Here is an 18,481-nt window from a genome sequence, read left to right as displayed (position 1 = left end):
TTTAAATATTCAATTACCCAGCAATCCTTTCAATGTGCTCCTGTGCTACTTAAAACAGACGAAAAGGGAATGGGGGAGAAATGGAGGAGGAGGAGAAGGGTCTACGATGAAGCAGCCTGCAAGTCCAGTGTTTCATGCGGGGAGAACACAAGACTTACCTCAGGGTTGAGTGGACACCCAAGAAAGTAGCTGAGCTTGAATTCTTTTGCTGGTACTTCGCTGAGTAAGGAGACGCCACCAGCAAATGCCTCTGTTTAGTGGCAGAAGGGGCTAGAGATGGTGTATAAGAGGTTGAGCCAGAACTGAATCTCTCACATTACAGAATTATGTATAAAAGGAATCTCTGAAAGACCCTCACGTATGCCAGCATTTGAATACCCCCTCTTATGAAGGTAAGACAATCAGATAACGTTGGACAGAAAAACAAGGACAACTTGTAAAGGAGAGACCTGAAAATCCCCTGTTAATGGCATACCAAACACAGCCTAACATCTACCTCGGATTCCTGCATTTGCATGGTGTTTCTGGCCAAATCAGCCTTAGAAAACACCACGCTTCAGCGCCCCCGAACCAAGGGAGTTAGAGATAGGCTTAGTCTGCCCTGTGTGACGTGGGCAGGACTTGGAAGAAATGAGCTTTGAGTCAAGTTTGCTATTGCGTTCTCTCATGAGCAAGACAAGGAATAAACATTAGATTGAAACCGTTCCAATAACTGAACATATCTGAAACATCTTAGCGTCCAACTAGATGCTAAGGGACATGTTAACCACAATAAGAAAGAGGAATGCTCATAGCACGATGGAGTTCCATTAGGGGGATGGGGGGTTGACGTTTCTGGATAATCAGACTTGGGTGCTTTGATCAAAGGTCACTTCCTCAAGGAAGCATTCACTGATACATCATTCTAAATCAATTATCTATGTGCATTGCCACAGCAACGTCCCTCTGCATCCCTGATAGCTGCATCATCATACTAGTTTTCATCTCTAAGGCTATATTCACTGTTCAAAAAAATATCGATACCAGGCAATACTAGGCAATATCCATCTAGGCAATACTCTAGATACTGGTAACCTGTTGTGGAACAGAAGGAGACATATTCTCTACGTTCATACAACCTACAGCACAGTAGAAGAGACAAAGGTAGACCAGATAGGTATGCTAACATTTCCATACTTTAAAAAATCCTCATAAAAAATGTAGGAGCATATGGTAGAGGAAACCTCTACCTCGATGAAACCTCCTAAGGAGGCTGAGATCTGGAGCTGAGAATTGAAGGATACATGGGAGTTAAGCAGAAGTCGGGGAGGGGGTGCTTTCCAAACAACGGGGAACAGCATGTACAAAGATCCTGTGGTGTGTGTAAGATCAAGTGGATATTTAGAAGATATAATCAATAGGAGTTGGTGATAAACATAGAGGAAGAGGAAGATCGAGTGAGTCTTCTGTACCTGCAGGGAGCTAACGCCTGCTCTGGGCCAGAGGACACAGCAGTAAAATGATCTTGGGGGAGCTGGGGGGCGGGGGTGAAACAGGAGTTTGGTTTAGATATGTTGAGGTCGATGAGGCTTTTTCCCTTTCAGATAGCAAAGAAGATTTAGACTCACCCGTATCTTTTAAAACAATCTTATTTATATAATTAATGTGTTTAATTCTGGGCTAAACATAGCACGGAAGAGACTAAGCACAGTTGGAGACTCCAGTAGGATGTACTTAATGCCATCTTCTCTGAAAATTCAATTACTCAGGACTTAATAAACCTTTTAATGTCACAAACTCTCTCTCTCTCTCTCTCTCTCTCTCTCTCTCTTTCAGAAGTATTTTTTGTTCTAAAACTGTTCTAAGAGCTGCGACTCTAGTGGCAACAGTATCTGTCTTCAAGGAGCTCATCCCTTTGGAAGGATTTTTTTTTAGTAGAGAATTACGATACGGTGTCATAAAAGTTTCAAAAGTAGGGAGTAGAGAGTTCTGCGGGGGCACATAATAAAGACCTATCGTCCAGCTTCGGAGGGTGGGATCCGGAACGCTTATCAGGAGGTAGTCACGGGTCTCTGAAAATAAGCTAAAGGTAGGTCAAGGAAGGTGAGGACGGAAAAGTGCAAGCAGGTTTTAGTAACAAGGAGATATCAGTGACTCCTGCCCAGTGTTCTGACTGAATGAATGAAATGCCTTATTATGGGTTCGGATAACCCTCTTAACGAGGAGTTGAGGAGGTATTGTCAGGGATTCAAAAACGTGTATCAAATAAAGAACTCCCTCCTCTGCATTACAAATAAGATATCCTAATCCTGCTGGCCTGGATACTTCACAAATAACAATGTGTTTACTGACGTACATTTTTCTAAGGAAACATTTTTATTTTTGTCAGGCTCAGCAGTGACCTTATAATCTTTATCGTTCCCAGAGACTCTGCTAATCCCCCCTTTCTGAACCATTTGTTAAGGCGATACAAAAGATTCAAATTCCCAAGATAACCTTTCTGAAGACAGAAATCATTCCTGCGTTGCTTGGGAGTATCCATTCAGGAAGCATGACTTAAGTGCTTTTCATTTCCTTCTGTGGTATTGATTTGTAGCAGGCAGACTGGGAGACTTGGTTTATCTGTGCTCCATCAAGATCAGGCCACAAAGATTTAAATGTTTACCAAGCTTCCAGAAATAACGCCGATGGTTTGCATTCATCAGGAGCACTCCCTAGAGAACGCAGTGACAAGAAAAATGGGGATATCAACACTTCAACCCGGCTACAAGGTATTCACCTGCCTTTTAGAAATCTCCTGAGTCATTAGGCCCCTCATGCCACTCTGAGGCAGCATATCCATGATGGAAAATTAATGACACAAAATCAAATCTCAGATGGGCCCAATTCTCATTCTCCATCATGAGGAAACACAACGGAAACTGACTCCTAAGTGGCTCTCCTGCCTTATATCCCTGTGACCCATTCATCACAGTTACCAGAGTTGTTTCCATGAAACACTCAGTTGATCTGGTGTTGCCTTGCAACATCTTTAATGGCTCCTTTAACCTACAAGATAAGCCCATAGCTTCTTGTTTCGAGGAAAAACAACAGCGGTGAATAATAACAGCGAAACGACACTCACGGAAGACTGCTGTGAGCTTGTTATACTTCGTCCTTAAAAATTTTCAAGGATCTATGGTACGTGGTTAATTTTCATTCGGAACCCCATTTTGCAAGCAAGAAAACTGAGGTAGGCGGGAGTTGAGTAATAATCTCCAAAGACAGACAAGTATTTGGTGGTAAACACAGGATTTGAAGCCTGAACGTGTCTTCAAGTCTAGGACCGGAAGCCACTATAGACACTCCCATGAATCTCCCCAGCAGTTTCTCCCCCTACTCTAGTTGGTATGTTCCAGCTATACCAAATCTGCAACATGCTGCGTTTTCTCCTAAAAACTAATAATAAAGAAAACATGACAGCAACAAATATCACCCAGCTTTTCCATGACTCTGTGCCTCTCATATGCTAGCTTTTCTTATATATACTAAGGGAATTTCTTCCTCCTTATGTTCATGGGATAATCGTAGTATCTTTTCGAGCTACAAATCCTTTAATGGTCATTTCTTCAACTTACTGTAATACACCCACTCAGTGTTCTCTCACGTACCCTTAGAGCAAACAGCTTTGCGATGTAAGGACATATATTAATCTCATTTGACAAATAGGGTAATTGAGGTTTTAGGAAGTTAACAACCAACGACCCGAAAGTAGCAAATTTGTGGTCGTGTCAAAATGTTATGCCTGGATTTCTAAACCCAAGACTAGAACCTCTTTATTGGTATATTTTGCATAATCATTTAATCAAAGACTGAGATAGCTATGGTAAAATCTCCAACTACTCTTGTCTGCCATTTGATTTCTTTATGTATTTCTATATAGAAAGGATTTATTTTATATATAGTCTAATGATATGTTATCTAAAATACAAAGCTTCAAGACTATTGTGACATATTTGCAGCTGTTATAAGAAAAAAGAGCCTCCTACAGCAAAAACAGCTCTGAGAAGGAAGTTTATTGTAATACGGGCATAACTCAAGAAGCCAGAAAAATCTCAAGTAAACAACCTGAACTTACACCTGAAGAAAGTAGAAAAAGAACAGAACAACAACCAAACAAATAAACAAACAAAAAAACAACTCCAAAACCAGCAGGAGGAAGGAAATAATAAAGATCAGAGCAGAAATAAATTATACAGCATCTAAAAAAAAAATGAAACCGGAAACTGGTTCTTCGAAAAGATAAACAAAATTGACAAACCTTTAACCAGAATCATCAGAAAACAAAGAAAGGACTAAAACAAATAAAATTACAGATGAAATAACAACCAACACCATAGAAATACAAACAAATGTAAGGGAAAATATGAAAAACTATATACCAACAAATTGGACAACCTAGAACGAATCGATAAATTCCTAGAAATATAATAACCTATCAAAACTGAAGCAGGAATTGGGGCGCCTGGGTGGATCAGTCAGTTGAGCGTCCAACTTCAGCTCAGGCCATGATCTCATGTTTGTGAGTTCGAGCCCCGCGTCAGGCTCTGTGCTGACAGCTCAGAGCCGGGAACCTGTTTCAGATTCCCTCTCTCTCTGCTCCTCCCCTGCTCACATTCTGTCTCTCTCTCTCTCTCTCTCTCTGTCTCTCTCTCTCAAAAATAAATAAACATTAAAAAAATTTTTTTTTAAAAACTGAAGCAGGAAGAAATAGAAATTGTGAATAGACTGATTACCAGCAAGGAGATTGAATTAGTAATCAAAAAGCTCCCAAAGAACAAAAGTCCACGACCGGACGGCGTCACAGGCAAATTCTACCCAACACTAAAAGAAGAGTTAACATCTATTCTCAAACTATCGCAAAAAGTAGAAGAAGAAAGAAAACTTCCAAATTCATCCTATGAGGCCAACATTACCCTGATACCAAAACCAGATAAAGATACCACAAAAAAAAAAAAAAAAAAGAGAACTATAGGCCAATATCTCTGATGAATATCAATGCAAAAATTCTCAACCAAATATTACCCAATCAAATCCACCAATACATTTTTAAAAAGCATTCATCATGACCAAAGGTGGTTCAAGATTTGCAAATCATGGGGCGCCTGGGTGGCGCAGTCGGTTAAGCGTCCGACTTCAGCCAGGTCACAATCTTGCGGTCCGTGAGTTCGAGCCCCGCGTCAGGCTCTGGGCTGATGGCTCGGAGCCTGGAGCCTGTTTCCGATTCTGTGTCTCCCTCTCTCTCTGCCCCTCCTCCGTTCATGCTCTGTCTCTCTCTGTCCCAAAAATAAATAAACGTTGAAAAAAAAATTAAAAAAAAAAAGATTTGCAAATCAATCGGCATGCTACATCACATCAATAAGAGAAAGGATGAAAATCATACGATCATTGCAATAAATGAAGAAAAAGCATTTGACAAAGCACAACAACCATTCATGATAAAAGCCCTCAACAAAACAGGTTTAGAGGGAACATACTTCAACCTGATAAAGGTTGAATATGAAAAACCCACCGTGAACATCATACCCAATGGAGAAAAACACAGCTTTCTCCCTAAGGTCAGGAACAAGACAAGGATGTCCACTCTTACCCCTTTATTCAACATAGTACTGGAACTACTAGTCCCAGCAATTAAACAACAAAAGGATATAAAAGGCATCCAAATTCATAGGGAAGAAGTAAAACTTTCACTATTTGCAGACGACATAATACTCTATATAGAAAGCCCTAAAGACTCCAAAAAGCCACTAGAACTGATAAACGAATTCAATAAAGTCCCAGGATACAAAATCAATATACAGAAATCTGTCGCATTTCTATACATTTATAATGAAAGAGCAAAAGAGAAGTTAAGAAAATAATTCCATGTACAATTACACCCCCCCCCCAAAAAAAAAAAGATCCATAGGAATAAAACCTAACCAAAGAAGTAAAAGGCCATGATCTGAAAGACTGATGAAAGAAATTGAAGATGATCAAAGAAATGTAAAGGCATTACATACTCATGGATTGGAAGGACAAATATCGTTAAAATGTCTATACTACCCAAAGCAATCTCATATCCAATCCCTAAATACCAACAGCATTTTTTCAAAGAACTAGAACAAATAATCCTAAAATTTATATGGAACTACAAAGACTACAAATAACCAAGGCAGTTTTGAAAAATAAAAGCAAAATTGTAAGTATCACAATTCCAGACTTCAAATTATATCACAAGTCTGCTCTAATCAAAACAGTATGGAACTGACCCAAAAATGGGCACATAGATCAGTGGAACAGAGTAGAGAACCCAGAAATGGACCCACAAATATATGGCCAGTCAATCTTTGACAAAGGGAGAAAGAATATCCAATGGACAAAAAACAGCCTCTTCCACAAATGGTGATGGGAAAACTGGACAGCTACATGCAGAAGAATGAACCTGGACCATTTTCCTACACTATACACAAAAATAAATAAAAATGGATGAAAGACCTAAATGTGGGACCTGAAACCATAAAAATCCTAAAAGAGAATACAGACAGTAATTTTTCTGACATCTGCCATAGCAACATTTTTCTAGCTATGTCTCCTGAGACAAGGGAAACAAAAGCAAAAATAAACTATGGGGATTATGTTAAAATAAAAAGCTTCTGCCCAGTGAAGAAAACAATCAACAAAACTAAAAGACAGGAGAAGATGTCTGCAAATGACATATTTGATAAAGGGTTAGCATCAAAAATAAATAAAGAACTTATGCAAGTAAATGCACCAAAAACAACTAACCCAGTTAAAAAATGGATAGAAGACACGAAGAGACATGTCTCCAAAGAAGATGTCCAGATGACCGACAGACACATGAAAAGATACTCAACGTCACTCATCATCAGGGAAATGTAAATCAAAACTACAATGAGATATCACCTCATACCCGTCAGAGTGGCTGAAATTAAAAACACAAGAAACAACAAGTGTTGGAGAAGATGTAGAGAAAAAGGAACCCTCTTGCACTGTTGGGAACGCAAACTAGTACAGCCACTGTGGAAAACAGTATGGAGGTTACTCCAAAGTTAAAAATAGAGCTACCCTATGATCCAGTAATTGTCCTACTGGGTATTTATCTCCAAAAACACAAAAACACTAATTCAAAGAGACACATGCACCCCTATGTTTATAGCAGCATTACTTCTAACAGCCAAATTATGGAAGCAGCCCAAGTGTCCACTGATAGATGAATGTATATATGTATGTGTATATACATTCATACCACTCCTTCTTTATCCATTTATAGAAATAGATGATAGATTAGATAGATGATAGATAGATAGATAGATAGATAGATAGATAGATAGATAGAAGATAGATCAATCTAGATCTAGATCTATAGATCTCTATCTTATAGATGATTGATAGATAGATAGATAGATAAATAGACAGATAGACGGATAGAGAACTCAGTTATAAAAAGGAAAGAAATCTTGTTGCCAGGACATGAATGTTGCTGAGAGTATAATGCTAAGTGAAATAAATCACTCAGAGAAAGACAAATACCATATGATTTCACTCATATGTGGAATTAAAAAAAAGAAAACAAATGAGCAAAGGGAACACAGAGAGCAAGAGAGAGGGAGAGAGAAGATAACAAATAGACTCTTAACTATTAAGAACAAACTGAAGGCCACCAAAGGAGAGGTGGGTGAGCATATAGGTCAAATAGGTGATAGGGGTTAAGTAGTGCACTTGTCGTGATGGGCACTTTGATACATGATGTAATGTACGGAATTGTTGACTCATTATATTGTATGCCTGAAACTAATATCACACTATATATTAGCTATACTGGAATTAAAACTTAAAAATAAAAAAAGATTTTCTACGTCTCTATCTTTGAAAGTTATGATATGGGTGCGGCAACCACTGCATTTTTTACTACCTTGGGTTTATACGTCCTTTTACAAGTTTTACTTTTAATCAACCTTTTGGAGTCAATAATTTTGGACTCTTATAAATAGTATGCTTATAAATAATATTTTTGACCGAATCTAAGAATCTGGGAGGCATCCTTCCCTTTTTCTCCACATCTGGCATCCTATTTTCTTTTGTTAGTATAAAGAAATGCATGTTTGGGGCGCCTGGGTGGCGCAGTCGGTTAAGCATCCGACTTCAGCCAGGTCATGATCTCGCGGTCTGTGAGTTCGAGCCCCGCGTCAGGCTCTGGGCTGATGGCTCAGAGCCTGGAGCCTGTTTCCGATTCTGTGTCTCCCTCTCTCTCTGCACCTCCCCCGTTCATGCTCTGTCTCTCCCTGTCCCAAAAATAAATAAACGTTAAAAAAAAATTTTTAAAAAAAGAAATGCATGTTTATTGTAGAAAGCTTAGGAAATATACCGGCGCCTGGGTGGCGCAGTCAGTTAAGCATCCGACTTCAGCCAGGTCATGATCTCGCGGTCTGTGAGTTCGAGCCCCAGGTCAGGCTCTGGGCTGATCGCTCAGAGCCTGGAGCCTGTTTCCGATTCTGTGTCTCCCTCTCTCTCTGCCCCTCCCCCATTCATGCTCTGTCTCTCTCTGTCCCAAAAATAAATAAACGTTAAAAAAAATTTTTTTAAAAAAAAGAAATGCATGTTTATTGTAGAAAGCTTAGGAAATATAAAAAGTATCAAGGAACTCATGTATTCATAATTCATTGTACTCATATAATATCACCCCCAATATACAATCATTATATATATATTCAATTTTTTCTATGCATTTTTGTGTAATATATAATTAAATTTATAATTTATATTTAATGTAATATGCACGTGTAATCTCTAGGTACCGTGCTAAGGGTTTACACGGGGTAAATAATCTCCACTTTACAACAACCATACGAGGATATATTATTAATGTTTCCATGTTAAAAAGAAACAACAGAAGCAGAGCGCTTAAGAAATTTCTCTAAAACAGACCTTGGATGTTACACTATGTATCTCTCCTGATAGAGAAAGATAGTCGGTAGAGGTGGATAGGGCTGAGTAGGGGGTGAGCAGGTGAAGCTTTCATGCACAAAACTGCATATTGTTTTATAATGTGCTTTTCCACTCAATGTGGAATGTCCCTTATTAACTATTCTTCCACACCATGATAAGTGACTGCATAGTATCATAGTATATAAACAGGGCACCACGTAAGAATCGATTTCCTGTAGTTTTGCATTCACACCAAGGCATTTTCTTTCTTTCTTTCTCTTCTGGGCTTGTTCTAACAAAGGAGGCACATAGTTCGGTGAAACCAGGTCAAAGAACTGCCTAATCATGGTGTCTCTCAAGCAGGTTGATATTCCAAAAGTTACACTTGCTTCGGTTTCGTTGTTTTCGTTCTTCTGTAATTTTCGTGACAAATTACGTTTTCAAGTCCAACGTTCTCTGTTTGTTTACCTGTTTGTTTGCCTTCTTTTTCATTTGTTTTTGTTTTTTTTTTATTTTGATGGATCTCTGTTACTGTGTCCTCACCTGCAAGGCACATCCAACCTGTAATCACCATCACATTCCCTCCTCCATTCTTTCACCCCCAGCTTCCATCCTCCAATCCTATGGCTGTTTGTTTGCCTTAGGATTCAATCCAATCCAGGATTCCCTGGATTCAATAGGCAAGCTTCACAATAAGGCTGCCTAGGAGGCTGGCGGACGCAATCACCTCCCGGCACAAGATAAAGAGTGACCACTTTGGTCTTGACCATCTCTCCATGCATGAGGGACCCAGCGCTTCTAGAAGGCTCTTCTCCCAGGGGGAGGTCAGGCTTACTCCAAGAGCTTCTCTTTCATGCTCTTGTTGATGTCATTATCTTTTCCACTTTTGTCTACTGCCACTGAACACTTCATGGGGGAAAAAATGCCAGCAACACTTCTGTGATCATTAGCTCTCCCAATTTCTCCCCTCTTACCCCAGTTACGATTCCCATCCCCTTACGTCATTCTTTTACTTCTATCCTATTGTCCAAACTCTGCTCCTTCTTCCCCCAGCATGCACATGCATACACCGAAACACCTCTTTTAAAAATAGTATCAGGGGCGCGGGGGGCACCTGGGTGACTCAGTCTGTCTTCTGCCCAGGTCACGATCTCACGGTTTGTGAGTTCAAGCCCTCCTATTAGCACAGAGCCTGCTTGGTATCCTCTGTCTCCCTCTCTCTCCTCTCTTTCACTCTCTCTCTCTCTCTCTCTCTCTCAGATATAATAAACATTAAAAAAAAAGTAGTATCTGGGATTACTGAACTATGCATTTTTTAAATATAAGCATCTACTTTTCATCATGGAATAAAACTAGGTCTAGCCTGCCTTGGCTTTTATCTCAAAGAAGGGTAGGTAGTTTCTCTCTGTCTCTCCATATTATTCCTCCAACTTGTATTATAGCCCCCCCATGTCTTTGTCTGGAGGTCGCATGATGTCAGCTTACTCAAATTCTTCTGATCCATGACCTAGCAGTACAAGAAGGACAGACAAGGACCTGATGCTGGGGATCACCCCGGTAAGTAAATGTCATCTCCGCATAGCTTCTTCTCTATGTTTTACTGAAAGTATTGTACCAGGGAGGGTTGTTCCATCTATTTTTTGGTCTTCAAACCAAGCCTCCATCTGAGATACATTCTGTGGCTTGACTGGTACCACTGACTGTCCCATCAGGAGATAGCATGCAGTATCCAAGAATGCCCCCCTACAGCATGAGATTGAGCCCTGAAACATTCTGGAAGAAACTGGGTCCGGAGGAATTCTACAAGTTCTGTTTGGCTTTGGCAGCCTCACCTGAAGGGTCCCAGTGTTGCAATCTCTAGACGGGAAACGTGTTCACATGGAACAATCTCCCTCTCTCTCTCTCTCTCTCTCTCCCTCTCCCCCCCCCACCCTGCCTTCTTCCCTCCTTCTCCCTCTCCCATACCTTCCCCACCCACGTCCATGTCTTATGTCTACTTTAGCTCCTTGTGACTTTCCAACATTTTCCATGGAGGAGACTTGTGAATTAAACATCCGACGGCTTTCATCCTGACTCCATTTGCCTGAGAAGCCGCAGAGACTCTTTGTCTTTTGTGGTGATGAATGACACCCCCTCTCAGTTTACCTCACCGACCCTGATTTTCTTGTATTTCTTTGTTCGTTTCAGCCACTTCTGGTGGGAGGGGAGGAGTGGGGTCTGAGCATTTGAGCTCCCCCTGCCATCCCTCCCAGAATTCAGGCAGCATATGTTTCTTTTGATTAAGATGATCAATGTCACATTGAGTAAATCCAACTTGACCATTCTGCTGACAGAGACACTCTGATCTTCCTAACTCTTGTGAAGGAGGTACTATTGTAAAAGATGATGCCGCGGGCATGTATTATTATTTAATAAGTACATTTGAATGTAATTTAATTGCCCATAACACCACCCCCTCGGAGACGGAAACCAGGATCCTCGGAGACAGCATGCTTGTCCAAAGACAATAAAGACTTGATTAGAATAGATGATAGAAGTTGTCCTGAAACTGTTTTCCCACTGCCTTGGGAACAGAGATGTGTTGGCCTCCTGTGAAAGGCTTTCTTCAAACCCAACCACCATGATCACTAACTGTTCTTCAGTGGAAACTTGCCCCTTTTCGCCCGTCTCAGAAATTAAATATTATTGTCTCTAAGTCCTATATATCCTCTGGTCATTCAACGATACATTTTATTCTGAGGATGGAACGAGATGAGTACCTCTACCCACAACAGGAGACGGTGATCGTTGCCTAAGAGCACGTCCCAGAAGGTCAGCACAAATTTCAGAGATTATTTGGTCCAACACTTAGTCTTCCAGGTGTTAAAAATAAAGGTGACTAGCAGCTACAAAGCCAGTTAGCCGACAGCAGTACCCGGAGTTCACTATTTTATGACCCACATTCTAATGCTTTTCTTTCCACACCATCATTTTAAAGTTTTGTAAAACACACACACACACACACACACACACACACACACACAGGGCTTTTGTCTTGTGTCAGGAACTGAATGGGCTATTTCTAGTGAACGGTATGTGGGACAAAAAGATAAAACGTATCAGATAAAACGTAAAAGGAGAATTTTTAGTTTCCAGCTACAAGGAATCCTACACGTTTTTTCATAACGAGAAAGTTAATAGGATCTGAATATTGTTCTTCCTCTCTGGCGAGGTACTAAGAAACCTGTGAATAAGATGGGTAAGATGCTGCATCATCGAATAAGCTGAAGAAGATCCTACCAGCCAACAAAATCCAGGTGTCTCTGGAGCATGAAAAGAACACAGACCCTTCCCTTTAGCTCGGGGCAGGGAGGTTCCAATGAGAACTTAGCAGCTGTCTGTCTGGCCAGCCCTGCACACGTAGAGGACTGAGCCATCATCACCTTGTTCCTGACCAGCAAAACAAGTCACGTAACTGCTGCCAGGCATCAACACCCGAGTGACTCCCCTTTTTTTCTGATCTTGCTGGTGTTTTGACGTCTTGCCACCTGCCACCCTGATCGCCACGGAGCATTTTTCTCTTCTCTAAATTTCTAAGACCCACTAACTTATCCATGTAATTTGTTTTCGTGTGCGTCAAGTTTTTATTTAATTTCTTGTCAGTTAACATAGAGTGTGATATTGGTTTCAGGAGTAGAATTTAATGATTCATCACTTATGTATAACACTCAGTCTCATCCCAACAGGAGCCCTCCTTGGTGCCCATCACCCATTTAGCCCATCCCCTGCCCACCTCCCCGGCAGCAAATTTGTTCTCTATAGTTAACCGTCTCTTTTGTTTGGCCTCCCTCACTTCCCCCTCCCCCAAGCTCCCCCGTGTTCATCTGTTTTGCTTCTTAAATTCCACACAACTGTGTAAGTTTTATACTTGATCGTAACCTTACACCCCGAACTCAGCACCTCCCACACATTGAATGTGCATGAGGATCACTTAGTGATCTTGCTAAGACACACACTGACTCAGTAGGTCTGGGCCTGGGTGGGGAGCACTGATATTCTGCATTTCCATCAGGCTCCTATCCCAGATTATGTCAGTTCCGCTGGCCTACAGACCATATTTTGAAGAGTAAATCTTAGTTTACGTGGCTTCATCGTTTGTCTCACTGGTTTTCAGTTTTCTATTCTAAACTTACTTTTTATTTATTGTTTAAAAAAGTCTCATGCTAATCTTTGGTTCAGAGCTACTTGACATTTAGTAAAGTGGGCTAGGGTAGACAGAACCATTTTCTTGGGCAGTGTTCCTCAAAGTGTATGTGGTGTAGGCCTATTCCCCGCCCCCCCCCCCCCGCCCAGTAGTCAATGGATATAATATTGCTTTGTCAAGTCTCCATACAAGTTTCTAAATGTTTAGTCTTAATTTTTTTAAGCTCCTTTATTTATTTCAAGAGACAGAGGAAATTTAAGCTCCACACTCTCAGCGTGGAGCCTAATGCAGGGCTCAATCCCCTAAACCATGAGATCATGACCTTGAGCTGAAATCAAGAGTCAGATGCTTAACCCACTGAGCCACCCAGGTGCCCTCCTTCCTCCCAATTTCTGTGAGTATCTCTTTACTTATTGCTATGAACACTCATGTACCACACCTTAAGAAAAACTGATCTAGATGATAGTGAATTATTTCTTTAAAATCTGTTTATTATGGTGTAATGGGATTTTTTAAAGGATATATCCTAATGATTTCCAATCTAGCCTTAATATCATCTTGAATTCCTAGTGACAGAGAGAGAGAGAGAGAGAGAGAGAGAGAGATGATAGATAGATAGCTAGATAAATAGATAAGAATCAGTTCTCATTATTTACGGTAATTATGTTCCGTAAAATCACCACAACCACTGAATTAGCAAATACTGAACCATTGCTCCTAGCAGAAATCCACAGTTAGGTTCCTATGAATTTCTGGTCACAGCATTTTAACCACTGATCAGTACTTAACCTTGTTTTATACATGTTTATGTTTCTTTAACACATATTGTTAAATGACCAAAAGCATTATCATTCCTGTCTGAACAAGCTTCTCTACCTACCACACGAATTTTCTCCAGAAGGCACTTTGCGGCCTTCTTAGACTTAACATTTCAGCACCACACTTGAGAGCAACTTTAAAACAGCAAAATCACCAACAAAAAACACATATATGCAAAAATTGTAGCACTACGTAGATCACAAAAAAAAATATTTGTTTACAGGATGAGAGCGGAAACAAGAAGGCAGAGTGCTGTCTTGTTCAACCTTTGCCTGGAACGTGCACATTAGGCAACTCAAATTTTCCACTGTTCCCAACGTGTCCATAAATGCCCGTGAAAACGAATACACAGAGAGTGTTAATTTGGGGGTTACAAATAAATTTTAATGAGTAGGCAAATTTAAAAATACAGAATTCAGGGGCGCCTGGGTGGCGCAGTCGGTTAAGCGTCCGACTTCAGCCAGGTCACGATCTCGCGGTCCGGGAGTTCGAGCCCCGCGTCAGGCTCTGGGCTGATGGCTCAGAGCCTGGAGCCTGTTTCCGATTCTGTGTCTCCCTCTCTCTCTGCCCCTCCCCGGTTCATGCTCTCTCTCTCTCTGTCCCAAAAATAAAATAAAAAAAGTTGAAAAAAAAATTTAAAAATACAGAATTCAGTAATAATTAGGACTGTGTGTGTGTGCGCGCGTGCGTGTGTGTGTGTGTGTGTGTGTGTGTGTGTTTGTATTATAACTACTTACTCAATATCTCCCTCTGGATGTTTTTTTTTTTTCCTCTCCCTTTGGATCTTTAAAAGGACTCTCAATTTTGCTATGTCCAAAACGAAATTCTGATTGTTCCCCACAAAATCTATTCCCTAGTCTTCTCCATCTCAGTAAATGATAACATGTTGCCATGACTGAAAACTAGACAGCTTCTTTCTCTCTCTCTCCATGTATATCTGAACTCTGGCCATTTCTCATACATCCACCTGGTCAAAGCACCATTATTACTTCCCTGTTTTGTGACAATAGCCCCTCCTATAATCTCTTCCCAGTTAGGCAAGCAGAACGAAATTTTGAAAATGCATTGCATTACGTATTTCCAAAACCTTTTTTTTTCCCTCTGAAGATTTCTGAAATCAGGGTGAAGACTACAATCAACAGAAGGAAATCTTCGTGCCATCATTTAAGTGGCTACTCTTTTTTTCCTTTGAGTAGTACATAAAATAAGGATGTGTCTTAAAATTAAAGGTCTTACCTAACAATTGCACTACGAGGTATTTATCCATGGGATACAGGTGCGCTGTTTCGAAGGGACACCTGCACCCCCATGTTTATAGCAGCACTATCAACAATAGCCAAAGTATGGAAAGAGCCCAAATGTCCATCGATGGATGAATGGATAAAGAAGATGTGGTCTGTATATTCAATGGAGTATTACTCGGCAATCAAAAAGAATGAAATCTTGCCATTCGCAACTACGTGGATGGAACCGGAGGGTATTATGCTAAGCGAAATTAGTCAGACAAAGACAAATATCTCATGATTTCACTCATATGAGGACTTTAAGACACAGAACAGATGAACAGAAGGGAAGGGAAGCAAAAAGAATATAAAAACAGGGAGGGGGACAAAACAGAAGAGACTCAAATATGGAGAACAGGGGCGCCTGGGTGGCGCAGTCGGTTGGGCGTCCGACTTCAGCCAGGTCACGATCTCGCGGTCCGTGAGTTCGAGCCCCGCGTCGGGCTCTGGGCTGATGGCTCGGAGCCTGGAGCCTGTTTCCGATTCTGTGTCTCCCTCTCTCTCTGCCCCTCCCCCGTTCATGCTCTGTCTCTCTCTGTCCCAAAAATAAATAAACGTTGAAAAAAAAAATTTAAAAAAAAAATATGGAGAACAAACGGAGGGTGGCTGGATGGGTTGCAGAGGGGGGATGGGCTCAATGGGTCAGGGGCACTAAGGAATCTACCCCTGAAATCATTGTTGCACTCTATGCTAACTAATTTGGATGTAAATTAAAAAATAAAATTAATAACAAAAGAGTTGAATTATAAAAAAAAAAATGAAAGGTCTTAGATGCAGTGAAGTATACAGTAGGGTAAATTAGGAACTTCCTGCTTGAAATTCTCCAGGGGCTTCCATTTCCTCTCTCACGTTCTTGTCTTTCCTCAAGCGCCCCCTTCTCAGGGAGGGCTTTCCTAACTGCCTTATCCGAAATGGCAACACCTTCTCATGCTCTTCTGTTTTTGAACATAGACTTCACGCTAACTGACATGGTTATTGCTCTCCTCCTCCAACGACAACACAGCTTTCTAAACCTGAGTCGTGACTTCCAGAAGACTAAGGAAAGGGAGATCTCAGTGACTCAAAACAGTATCATTGGCTAAGTTTTCCAGCTGTGCGCCTTTCCCTCCAGGCTCCTAAGGGCCTAGCATTCAGGAAATTTGGCAAAAGTTGGTGCGTGGAATAAAGAACCGGCCCCGGGGCGCCTGCGTGGCTCCGTGGGTTAAGTGTCCGCCTTCAGCTCAGGTCATGATCTCACGGTTCCTGAGTTCAGGTCCCACATCTGGGGCTCTGTGCTGACAGCTCGGAGGCTGCTTCAAGTTCTGGGTCTCTCTCTCTCTCTGCTCCTCTCCCACTCACATTCTGTGTGTCTCTCTCTCAAAAAAAGAATAAATGTTTTAAAAAATTGCTCACTAAGCTTGAGGATAAACAGTGTGTTTTGGGGGATTCCATTGTGACAATGTTCACTTTACTACACCGGGCTTTTCTGCTGCTTGTGTGGCAGGATGAAAGTCATTATCCTTGATTTCTCACAGTTTTTCTCCTCTTCCCACTGCCTGGTAAGACTCCTGTGTTGACCTGCTTGTTCCTGCTCCCTAGTTTAGTGTTTAGGGCCCCGAATCATTTGACTCCAAGTTTTCTCCCCGTTTTACCTTCTAGAGTCGTGTGTCCCTCACATGGGTTCAGTCGCTATCCCTTTGTTCTTCCCTCCTTCTTTTTTTTTTTTTAATTTTTTTTTCTTATGTTTTATATTTGAGAGAGAGAGACAGAGAGCAAGTAGGGGAGGGGCGGAGAGACAGAAACAGAATCCGAAGCAGGCTCCAGGCTCCGAGCTGTCAGCACAGAGCCCGGCGCGGGGCTCGAACTCACAAACCGTGAGATCGTGACCGGAGCCGAAGTCAGACACTTAACTGACTGAGCCACCCAGGCGCCCCTGTTCTTCCCTCCTTCTATATTTTTATGAACAATGGTGCACCCACAGGTAAGGTCCTTCCTCACCTCCCCTACCCATGCTGTGTTCATCATACTCTGTTTCTGTAAACATCTCCCCAACCCATTCTTGCCTGAAATCAGCCATTAAGCATCTGAGCTCTGGCAGAAATTATTGGCTGAGCAATTCATTGACTATTATGCATCGTGACATTTCTTTTATTGTTGTCTTGAATTATTCAAACACTTTACTGTTGCTTAACTTGCCATGTATTTTCCTTTTTTTTTTCAATGCCTCGGCACTTAGGCTTTAAATATAGTAGGCTTTCACCGAATACGCAACGATATAAAGGCCATGATAATTGTTTAAAAGGTAAGTTACTTGACTAGAATACGAAGCAGCATTAGTATCACATAAATAAGTTTTCTGTCTGAGTTTTTACTACTTCTCTTCTTTGATGTCTCCAAAATTAACTGGAGAAAAAAATCAAGTAAGAAAATTTGATGCCAGGGCTAGACCTTCTCAAAAACCACGAGGATATGGGGCGCCTGGGTGGCGCAGTCGGTTAAGCCTCCGACTTCGGCCAGGTCACGATCTCGCGGTCCGTGAGTTCGAGCCCCGCGTCGGGCTCTGGGCTGATGGCTCAGAGCCTTGGCCTGTTTCCGATTCTGTGTCTCCCTCTCTCTCTGCCCCTCCCCCGTTCATGCTCTGTCTCTCTCTGTCCCCAAAATAAATAAACGTTGAAAAAAAAAAATTAAAAACCACGAGGATAGTTGGTCCTTATTCACAAACTCATCCTGTGACCAGCACCCTTTTGCCAGTTTGGCATGAAGTGGGAAAACGGAGGAACCCCTACTGTATTAGTAAGGATTGAAGGCTTTGCTTTGGAACCTGGCTGGCCCAGAATCCAATCTCTTTGGCACAAAATCTTCGACTTTCAGAAATCAAATGTCAAAGAAGTTAAAGTAGATGTCCCACAAAATACAAAAGATAATAGCTTAAATTTTTCAGTTTTTAAGTACTTAGAAAAAAGAATAATTGCCCTTAGGAATTATCGTGAATTAAATAAGTCAAAGTCGTGTAAAACGACGTGCATATTCTGATTATTGACCTCCAAACTGCAAAGTCAGGAAATGTGATAGGTATGATAGAAAATGATTTTTATTTTTTTTTTAATTTTTTTTCAACGTTTTTTATTTATTTTTTTTGGGGGGACAAAGAGAGACAGAGCATGAACGGGGGAGGGGCAGAGAGAGAGGGAGACACAGAATCGGAAACAAGCTCCAGGCTCCGAGCCATCAGCCCAGAGCCCGACGCCGGGCTCGAACTCACGGACCGCGA

General features: G+C 41.3%; 1 long non-coding RNA gene across 1 annotated transcript in view; it reads right to left on the bottom strand.

Moving 5' to 3' along the window:
* Positions 1 to 934: 934 nt before the first annotated feature.
* LOC123384815 overlaps positions 935 to 18,481 on the bottom strand; it is a 48,710-nt gene continuing 31,163 nt past the window's right edge. Inside the window, exon 3 of the long non-coding RNA XR_006596458.1 lies at positions 935 to 2,693. This is a non-coding gene — a long non-coding RNA (uncharacterized LOC123384815). The remainder of the gene's footprint in view (positions 2,694 to 18,481) is intronic.

Source organism: Felis catus, chromosome B1 (assembly GCF_018350175.1).
Source record: "Felis catus isolate Fca126 chromosome B1, F.catus_Fca126_mat1.0, whole genome shotgun sequence".
NCBI lineage: Eukaryota > Metazoa > Chordata > Mammalia > Carnivora > Felidae > Felis > Felis catus.
The sequence above is the reverse complement of the archived record's forward strand: the minus strand, read 5'-3'. Positions and strand labels throughout refer to the sequence as shown.